Raw genomic sequence first — 6931 nt, 5'->3', positions numbered from 1 at the left:
TTATTCAACTGTTCAAAACAGGCAAGGTTCATGTTATAAAACCCATCAGTCAAGAACTAAATAAAAAGATGGACGACATGACTGCTCCCTAAAAGTGAAGAGACTCATCTCCCATCTTTGTGTACACTCTATAGTCAAGACAAGGAGATTAAATCTTGAAGTTTTACAAAGTGATTTTTAAGGACAGGGACAATAAAACATATTTTGAGGGAGTAATAGTGACGCTCTGTATTTGTTATGATCAATAAATAATGTGTTTGACATCTACTGTTGGGCTCCAGTTGTTAAAAAAGGTTCCTTGATTGATTTGGTTCAGCCACAGTGAAATGTGAAAAAAATAAATGTATATTTCCGTGGGTGAGAGGAGGAGGCAGGAGGTGGAAAGCAGAGTTTTTTTTGTTTATTTCAGAAATGATCAAAGGACATAGACATATGATGATTTCAGCAAGGGCGAGAAACCTTCAGACGGCGCGACAGACCAGTCGAACAAAGACGGAGACTTTTACAGAGAGTGAGAACTTAAATCAACAATCTGAACTGCTGAACTGATTCTCTCCCTTCTCATCTTTTTCTGTCTGTCTCTTCACCGCCCCTCCTCGCTCTCTCGTTCTGCTTTTGCTTGACGCCAGATTGTAAACAAACCCGCACAAATGAATTATTATTATTAAATACTGTGAGGCTCAAATTGGTTACCAAGGCAACAGACAAATGTTTCTGTGCCGTTGAGGTCACCTGACGAAGCAGAATGGACTGTGAAACAAATACAGTCTGGTCTGGTTTTCTCAAAGTATCTGTTGATTTGACTTTCTGTCTCTAACTTCTGCATTTGTTACTGAGTCTATCCATCTGTTATATTTTTCCTGTCTGTCTCTTTATCCCCTGTCTATAACCTTTATTGGCATTTACTAGATTTTCTTTCTAACTCTTTAGTGAAGCCTAAGGTGCAACAGTGGTTTGTTTCATAAATTCCAACACAAAACCCCAAATGATGTTAAAAATTATGTTTCTAAACAGTTCTGTGGTTTAATTTCATAACAGGAAGGAACTTTTGCGATTTCTGGGCATTTTTCATAGCTATTGAGAATCAGGAACTGTATCTTGAACATCAACAACAACTTATAATTACACTAATAAAACTCTTTGCTCGACAAATTGTATGGAAAACTCATGTAAAACCATGAAAGAGAGGATATTAGTTCTCATACCACCAAGAAATGGACATAAAAAATACCTTTTAATAAGATCTGGGTAGAATATGTTTGTTCTGTTGGTCCTTTAAACCAAATAAGAATTAAACTTTGAAACAACTTTAACCTTGCAAGACTCAGAATCCATGAATATCCAAAGTTTAACTCAGAGTTGAAATCAGGCCGACAGGAAGACCGGCCAACACAAACAGGATGTGTTTTCAGAGCATGTTTAGACCCACTGAGTCTAGTGGGAATCATCACAGTGTGTGTGTGTGTGTTCGTTTGCATGTGTGTGTCTGTGTGCGTGCGTGCGTGCGTCATGAGTGGGTGCTCACACATTTCTTCCCTGCGCATAGTACATCTCTTAGCATTGAGCAGCTCATTTTGTCTATATTTACTTCCAAATGGTATTTTAACTAGGTCAGCTAAATTAAGGAAATAGACTGCTGTACATCAGTGAGGCAACCCATCATGACATCTAGTGGTCAAAAGATTGAAGTGCAGTCTTGTTGAACCTGAACATAGTAAAAATAATGTGTTGATTATAACTTACTGGTTATAATGTTGTAATTTACAATCATTGAACTCAGTGTTCCTCTCAAACCTGTGTGTGTACTGTGTATTCAATGTGTACATTTAAGTGTGGATGTATTTACCTTATGTCTATTGTATGTCAAGCAAACATTTGCTGGTTCAAGCTTCTCAAATGTCATGATGAACCTCTTTTTTGCTGCTTTATATAATTCTAAATTATATCTCTTGGTTTTCCTCAGCGTGTTGGATAAAAATGAACCATTTTTAAAGATCACTTTGAGCTCCGAGGAGTTGTAAGGCACGTTTTAAATTTATTGTTTGACAATTTATAGATCACTTATTTATCAATATATTTTCCATGTGTCAGTCTCGCTTTCTCTCTAATCTCTACTGCTCACTCTCCTTCTCCCTCCCTCCTTCCCTCCCTCCCTCCTGATCTCTCCCACACTCCCCCTCTCTGCCCTTCTCACTGAAACACCCTCTCTCTCTCTTTCTCTCCCTCTCTCTTTCTCTCCCACTCTCTTTCTCTGCTTGTAAGCGGTCTCTGGGCGTGCAGCCAGCTGGCGTGTGTGTGTTTTTTGAATGAATACCTGATGAAGTTGGTCGAGCACACCATGGGAGGGGCCCTCTGAGTGTGTGTGTGTGTGTGTGTGTGTGTGTGTGTGTGTGTGTGTGTGTGTGTGTGTGTGTGTGTGTGTGTGTGTGTGTGTGTGTGTGTGTGTGTGTGTGTGTGTGTGTGTGTGTGTGTGTGTGTGTGTGTGTGTGTGTGTGTGTGTGTGTAGAGTAGACAGTGTGAGAGCTCTGGCTAGCATTCAGCCCCTTGCATAATACACGTTGGAGCTCAGCATGCGGGACTCCCTCCCTGTGGGCGTGTGCAAGTGTGTGCTACCAATTTTTGCATGTGTGTGTGTGCGTGCACGTATGTGATCACCTTTGCTGTGTGTCAGTGGTAGTGAGGGAGCTTCCTGCCCCGCTGTCAAGATTTAGTAGAAGGTTGTTGGCTGTGTGTGTCAGTGTGTGAGTGTGTGAAGGGTGAGAAAGGCTGAGAGCAGTTTGTAGCACAAGTACACTGAATCTGCTTGGGATTTTCCGCTTGAGGGGGAGAGAGGGAGACGGAGTGAGACTCAGGGTGCTTTACAAGGGACACGACAGAGCAGGAGAAGAAGAGGGGAGTGAGGGAGGAGAGGAATGAGAGAGAGAGGGAGAGCATGCTGCAGAAGTGGGCATCTCCTGCTACCCTGGTAAGTACACTTCACACAGTTTTGTGCTCACTCTGAATGAAGTGTGTGGGAGCGAGAGAGAGTCAGTGTGTGTGCGTGTGTGCGTGCACCCTGAACGCTTGTCTTGTTGTATCACAGTATGTCATTTGTAAGTGCGTACTGCGTCTGCCCTAGTTTTCCTACAATCTTCGTGGCTTGTTTCTCCCTCGTCCTGTGCTTCTCTTCTCTCTCTTCTCCCTTGTCTTCTCTTCTCTCTTGTCTTCTCTTCTTTTCTCTTCTCTTCTCTCTTCACTTCTCTTCTTGTTTGTTCTCATTTATTCTCTTCTCTTCACCCTTGCCTTCTCTTCACTCTTCTCTTCTGATCTCTTGTCTTCCTTACTCTCTACACTCCCCCAGTCACCCTCAGAACCTCAGGGTTGTCGAGAGGTGAGAAAATGCAAGTCATGCAAAGCTGCCGAAGTGTTTGTGTTCTGAAAAACACTCTCTCTTTTTCCTTAAAGTCATTTGTTTCTCTCCATTTCTGTCTCTCTTTGTCTGTGTAACTCTTAACCACTCTCTCTCTCTCTCTCTTTTTTTGCTTCTCTTTTTATTCGTCACCCCTCCCTTTTCTGTTCTCCTCCTTTTCCAACTCTGACTCTATCTGTCAATGGCAGATCCTCCATTACTATCTCACTATCTTACTGTAGTGTACGTGTGTGTGTGTGTGTGTGTGTGTGTGTGTGCGTGTGATTGTTGTTGTTTGTTGTGTGTAATCACTAGTGGAGAGCGTCAGGGAATAAAGTGGCAGCCTTGTCAGAGTTCCCAGTCTGGCAAGGGTCCCTGTAATGCGCATCCACACACACACACACACACACACACACACACACACACACACACACAGGGTCAAAAAGCTACCTTGTACATAAAGAAGGGAAGAGAGGAATAGAGAGAGACAGAGAAGCATAAGCCTGCAGCAACTGTGTTTTCCACTTGCACTATATTTAGCAGTGAGATAACACATCACGTTGGACTTATCCCTTTGATCGTGATTATGATTATGACTGGGCAATCACGCACACACACACACAAACTAGGATGGGACAGGCGTACTTTAGCCCGTGCACACAGTTTTTAGATCGATTCAGCATTTAAACAACTGCTTCTGCAGACAAAATAATTATGTGTGTGCAAATTTGTTATTGTTTTCTGATTATTGTATAATGTATTCTGAGCTGAGTTTAATAAGTAGGATTCAAAGATGGGAAATCAACACAATATATGTATATGCACCACTTGACATATTTTGTGAAGGAAAACACACCATTATCCACATACACACATATTTTGCTGTTATTATAAAATCTTTGTTTTTATTTATTTTCTATTTTACACATTTTGTTTTAATTAATAAGTGGATTCATTCATGTAATTTTCAGAATTTTGATTACATTCATATTATGTAAGTAGAAGCATTCAAATAAGCCCACTGGGTTTTCTGCCTGCCCCTGCACTGCATATTGTTTGTCTTGTTTTCCAAGTATTTTCTAAAACTGTACAAATGAAATTTTTACTAGAGATGATCTTTTATGCCTAATGACACCTTAACAGAAACTCTTAAAAAATAAATAAGATAAAATACAGGGTCCATACCCATCTCTGTGCCCCTTGTACCTTTCCTGCTCACTATTATTTTTACTGCTGAACCTTGACTTGAAAAGCTATTTTTATTAAAGTCAAGCCGTGCATTTTCTCCTCTCCACATCCTGAGCTTAAATACGTGGTTGAGTGAAGATTCTTGTTTAATGGGAGTTAAATTGGATCTTGTTTATGGAGCGAACATACCTGCACACATTTTTACATCATGCTGTTGCTGCTGATAACATCAGACAGTGAAAGCAGTTGATGGCATCAAAAAAATCCAACAACATTAACTGAGGTTTAGCTTTGTGTTTTTTAAATGGAAAAGTAACATTACTGTTGCAAATACTGAATAGTTTGAATGTGATTCACTCAAAGCCATAAATGTCATATAGTAATAACTCATAATATTCTTGAAGCCTCCAGTGCAGATGCAATAAATTATTTAAATGTTTGTGCTATAAATGGCATTTAGCTGCAGAGCATTGCACAGACACATTTTTACCCCAATGTATTTTTGCATTTCATGTATTTATTGTTGGGTGAAGTTGAGGAAAGAAGGATTTTAGTTCCTACTGAATAAACAGGAGTAGTGTGGGTATACAGATGCAGTGTTGGCGTCATAGCAACAGAGTGCTCTAGCACTGCTTGGATAAAGTCGAAGGATTTATAAATTATATATAAACATCTAAGTTAAACGCATAAAGAATGTGCTGTGTGTAATCTAACTAATAACTCTGAATATGCTGGTTTTAGACATTCAATTATGAGTTTAACTCTGTTTTACTGCAGGTTCTTTTACCACTTTTAGCTGCACTATTTAATAGATCGGAAGTATTATAGTGTGAGTCTGTCTGTCTGTCTGTCTGTCTGTCTGCCTGCTGCAGAGTGAAATAGAAAGTGGGTGACATGTACACACATCCACTGTTTTGACCGTAGAAGGACAATAGTATAGTGCATGAGTGAACGATTCAGGTTACTGGTGCACACACACTTGCTTTTTTCACTATGTCACTAGTGCCCCAGAGAGAGAGAGAGAGAAAGAGAGAGGGGGATAGAAAGATAGAGTGTGTATCTGTGTGGGACCCAAAGCACATGGAGGACAGACGGCTTGGGTTACAAGTCATCTGATATACAGTACACACACACACACACGCACGCACGCACACACACACACACACACACACACACACACACACACACACACACACACACAGATGTTGAAAACTCAGCAAGATTCAGGTGACATAGCTTTTCAGTGAATGTGTGTTTGAGTGTCAGTTTCAGTAAAGCACTAAGCTCTTTTTTCAATGTAGGTCAATAGAGCCTCTCCCTCACTCCCTCACTCTCCCTCTCCCCAATGCACCTCCAGCCTCTCCTCCCTCTACTTCTCTTCATCTCTCCCTCAAATCCCTAAATCCTGGAAGTGAGTTTACACTTCAGTAATTTTTCTCTTTTAGTTTTGTCCTTTTCTTTACTTTTACTCTTCAACTCCTCTGTCTCCCTTCATCCCAACTTCTCTTTCTTCTGTTTTTTATTTCACTCTTAAAGTTGGTGAGAAAGGACCCAAGGTTTTTTGTGTGTATGTGTTGCTCATCCTCTATCCTCCCTGTATATTATTTAAGTCCTACATTTCCTTTTTCATATGCTATCTTAACCTCAACATATTACTATTATTCATTAGTCTTATTCCTTAGACTCTCTTTCTATCTCACATTTTCCTCACATGGTTTTATTTATTATTAATTTTATTTATTAATTTCATCATATTTCTATTTTTTTATGCAAATTCATCGTTGTAAAGCACATTTAGCTGCATTTCATATAAAGGTGTTAGGCTATATATAAAGTTTATAATGAGTAGTATTAGTATCATTATTAATATTATTATATTATGACATTTCTATTTCATATTGTGTAGAAGTTAATGCAAGAAGTCAGGTTTTCTGCAGCTGCAATGCAACACCACACTTATTACACATGCTGAATGTAGCAGCAGTACAACATATCCCATTACATAATGCATGCCATTTCTCCTGCGATTTTCAGGAACCTTTTTTTCACACGTCAGAGTCAGCTGTCAGAAGTGACTGTTCCATTCTGACATCTCTGAAGATAAAAGTGGTCACAGTGACGTGAACAGATCTGTGGCTGCATGTACAGACTGTGCCTGTGTTTGATGTGGCAGCTGATATGAAATGGCTCTCAGACACAACATTCCTCTTATCTCCAAGTTTTAATTCGGGGAGAACGTCGGCGAATGGAAAGATATTGGTTTGTCTTATGTCCTTAATGTCTGCATTGTGTGACAGAGCATCAGGAGCACGGTTAATGAAGAGGTTACAGTCGAGAAACGAGATGAAGATTAAT

General features: G+C 39.9%; 1 protein-coding gene across 6 annotated transcripts in view; it reads left to right on the top strand.

The window, feature by feature from the left end:
* Positions 1–6931, top strand: part of atxn1a (ataxin 1a) — a 78720-nt gene that overhangs the window by 58182 nt on the left and 13607 nt on the right. The window contains exon 1 of one of the 6 annotated variants that reach the window (XM_020090741.2): positions 2649–2965. The exons of the other annotated variants lie outside the window; for them this stretch is intronic. The gene's annotated coding sequence lies outside the window, so the exon portion shown is untranslated. Of the gene's footprint in view, positions 1–2648; positions 2966–6931 lie in introns of those variants that run through there. 6 annotated transcript variants of the gene reach the window in all.

The sequence above is a fragment of the Paralichthys olivaceus genome, chromosome 20 (genome assembly GCF_024713975.1).
Source record: "Paralichthys olivaceus isolate ysfri-2021 chromosome 20, ASM2471397v2, whole genome shotgun sequence".
NCBI lineage: Eukaryota > Metazoa > Chordata > Actinopteri > Pleuronectiformes > Paralichthyidae > Paralichthys > Paralichthys olivaceus.
This window is presented reverse-complemented; position numbering and strand designations above follow the sequence as displayed.